This window comes from Lactuca saligna, chromosome 5, assembly GCF_052625555.1.
Source record: "Lactuca saligna cultivar CGN05327 chromosome 5, ASM5262555v1, whole genome shotgun sequence".
Taxonomy (NCBI): Eukaryota; Viridiplantae; Streptophyta; class Magnoliopsida; order Asterales; family Asteraceae; genus Lactuca; species Lactuca saligna.
The window spans coordinates 48,401,456-48,405,000 of NC_136421.1; the positions used below are offsets into that span (position 1 = coordinate 48,401,456).

Genomic DNA, 3,545 nt, shown 5'->3' on the forward strand with positions numbered 1-3,545 from the left:
GATAACCTAGTCACCTAATTAGACCTTTATGTTAAAAGAGGTAATTCTAAATTATATGTTATATAATACTATATTACATTACGTCGTAATTTTCTAAGATAACTATACAATGAAATATCTTGATTATAGTACATCTTCGAAGATACAAAGTGATTTTTGACTAAAACTATACTATTATCAAAACACATAGATTTATAAAATATCTCAGAGATGAATATATTAACTCAAAGTCACATACAAAGATAAATCAATGATTATAATACATTGACTCAAAATCACACACAAATATATAACAATCAAGAAATTATAGTATTATACGTTACATGTAATAACTCTGGATGCAACCTCTAAATCCGATTGTGTAGAATAAACCATTTGTTGGAATAAAAAGCTTCAGTTTCTTTTATTTAGGAATATTTGACGATCCATAACTTGATCTAGTTTCATAATCAGAATCACAATATTGAAAATCCAAATGAGAAGGAATAAGAAATTGTGTTAAATCAGAATGCATAGAATATTTATGTATTAAACCTTATTTAAATGAATGTGTAACGCATTATCTAATTTTTTTTTAATTTTTTTATTTATTTAGTTTTTTAATTAATCAACAAAATATCATCAGAACTCAAATTTTACTAATCATAATACTTAGAATATTACATATTTTACATCAGAATATGACATATAATTCCAGAATATATCACAATCCTTCATTGTTAATCAAGTACTATCACAATACTTTACAAAAAGGTTCAAATCAGAGTTGTTTCCAACAAAAGAAGAATGTGTAAAATAAGATATTACACATTATTCAACAAAAAAATTTAAAGCAAGTTGTTTCCAACAAAATCATAATGTCTAAAATCGTAATATGACACATAATTTCAGAATATTTCACATTAACTCATCATAAAAGGTTTAAAGAAAGTAGTTTCTAACAAAACATCTATATAAAAAAAATCAAGATCTAACTTATAAACTAAGAATATGTATAATATCAGGTTATCAGGCACACATTTACTTAACTTCGATTAGTAATATCTAATATAATTAAGACAAAAGATTTAATATTATATAAAATACAAAATAATAGACCTAATCAGACCTTAGGTTAACAACCACTACCAACCTAAACAAACAATTTCAGCTTTAAATGGGTATTAAAAACTAATCATTGCTACAGTAAACAATTTCAAAAAATATTTAACCGAAACTACAATAAACAAGTTCATTCCCAACTCAAGCTATAGTGAATCTGGATCAAATACAAACTATAGCTACAATAAATATTATAAGAAAAATAATTTATAATTTAGAATCAACAAAATAAAAACTTCCTGAAAGCTATTGCAAGAGACAATTTATAATCTATATTATCTAGAATATGAATCTAAATGTGATATTGTCGGACTAGAAATACAGAGAGATGAATTCCATTATGTCAAAATAGAATAACAAATCCTCAGATTCTCAAAATGTATTATAGTCAGAAGCATAAAACCAATATACTCCATTATAGAGTATCTTAAACTAAAAACCATAATTTCATCAAAACATAATACTAATCTATCAAACCCTAGTTTGCTAATGCAATGTTAGATTATGTGATTAATCAACAAATTAACACAAAAAGTTAAACAAACTATTAATCGAAGAGTCATTTCATATACTAATAATATATTCAGAGAAGATAAGATCTAATTTATCAAAATCTAAAATCATAAAACCTGTAATAGAGGTAATTTTCCCATTTGAAGAGGTTTTTGTGTTTGAAACAACCACGATCGATGTTTGATCTGAATAAATCGATGTATTGAAGAAATAAATCTCGTCAATTAGGGATGAGACTATGGATTTTCGTTGAATTGATACAGAACCAAAACATAGGTTTTTTTGTTGTGAGTTCTCATTGATGGGGCAGATTTCTAGGGTTTTGTCGAACAAGATTGAGAAGATTTGGGTCGATTTCATATTCTATGGAATTACGCTTGAGAAAAATCCAGATAAAGAAAAGTTTAGGGGAGAAAGAAGAAGCAAATCACGACTAGGAAGAAAAGAATCAGCTCTCATATGATTTGAGTGCAAAATGATAGAGGTATCCCTCCTGGTCCATAGTTAATCACAACCTTTGACGTATTTTCAAAATTGCTACCGCCTACATCAGCCTTTTTATAGTGTTTTTATGTTTTATTCCTAGCCACTAATTATTTGAAATGAGTGATCAAGATTTGGTCCCTTTATCTCACAAAATTCATTTGTCTCATATGAACCTAACTATATATATATATATATATATATATATATATATATATATATATATATATATATATATATATATATATATATATAATTGTTTCATGCCTTAAATCTATACCTACAAACCCTAATTTTTATTTCTAGATTCTTTATTTTGGTTTTCTAAATAACAAACAGTTGTAAGACAAAACATCTATATCTACTGTCTAGAGTTTTCTAAATAACAAATAGTTTGCAAAAGAAAACCGTCCACACGTTGTTTGTAAGGGACAAACAAAAAATAATCATGAAATATTCTTAAAAAAATAAAAACAAACATCTAAATGGCACCTAGTGTGATTTAAACCTTCACTGTTAATCGTGGACGTACCATTTTCAATCATTAACCTTTAGAACATATGAAATATGAAACTAAATAACTTTTTCATTTAAGTAAATATTAAACTTGGTTTTTAAATTAATCAATGTTCTAAATTTAATCATTTTTAGCTGCTTTGATCACGAAATTATATTCATCATCTTTTAAGGCTATGGTGTGTGAGTGCAATTAACTCATGCAATAAACTCATACAGTTTCCAATGCTCGACTAGAAGCTACACAAAATGTGGCATGTACTATGAAATGGCGCCGATTACGTTCATGCAAGTTATTTCCCAAAATCACTTGAAAATAACATGCAAGATTTTCAAGAAAATAATAATATCTCCCTTCTTCGATTTTCTTATACGGTATTTCCCTTCGATTTTCTTACACGGTGGATCATATATAACTATGTTCTGAAAAACAAAAGAATCCAATTAAAAGCAAATATATATAGTTAACAAATCTTAAAAAGATAAAACCAAAAAAATAACAGAACTGTCAACATGGTCCTGTAGACAACAGATAAAGTTTACACACCTTTAATTTCGATCGATAGCATATATCTCATACATCCGGTAGAATCCAAACAAAAGATTTAATATTACTTAAACTCAAATGATCAGGTAACCTGATCAGACCTTTGGGTTAACAGTAACAACCACCACTATATACCCTAAACAAACAACTTCATTAATTAATCAGCTTTAAATATGGATCAAACATTAAACCCTAGCTTCTGATGAGAGAGAGAGAGAGAGAGAGAGGAAGAAAGAGAGAGAGAGAGAGAGAGAGAAAGGGAGATGGCTTGTAAACCTGGGTCATGGTTTCCCAGTTGTCAGTTGTTCTGCATGCAGTACAATGGCCACACACACATACAGCAGTAGCACAGTAGCAGCTAGCAGGATTTAATAACCAAGTACCA

At 27.8% G+C, this 3,545-nt stretch overlaps 1 long non-coding RNA gene across 1 annotated transcript in view; it reads right to left on the minus strand.

Annotated features, from left to right (window-relative positions):
* Window positions 1–2,797: 2,797 nt before the first annotated feature.
* LOC145047005 (uncharacterized) overlaps window positions 2,798–3,545 on the minus strand; it is a 1,177-nt gene continuing 429 nt past the window's right edge. The window contains exons 1-2 of the long non-coding RNA XR_013682097.1: window positions 3,161–3,545; window positions 2,798–3,036 (exon numbers count right to left, since the gene is read on the minus strand). The exon at window positions 3,161–3,545 is cut by the window's right edge and continues 429 nt beyond it. This is a non-coding gene — a long non-coding RNA (uncharacterized LOC145047005). The remainder of the gene's footprint in view (window positions 3,037–3,160) is intronic.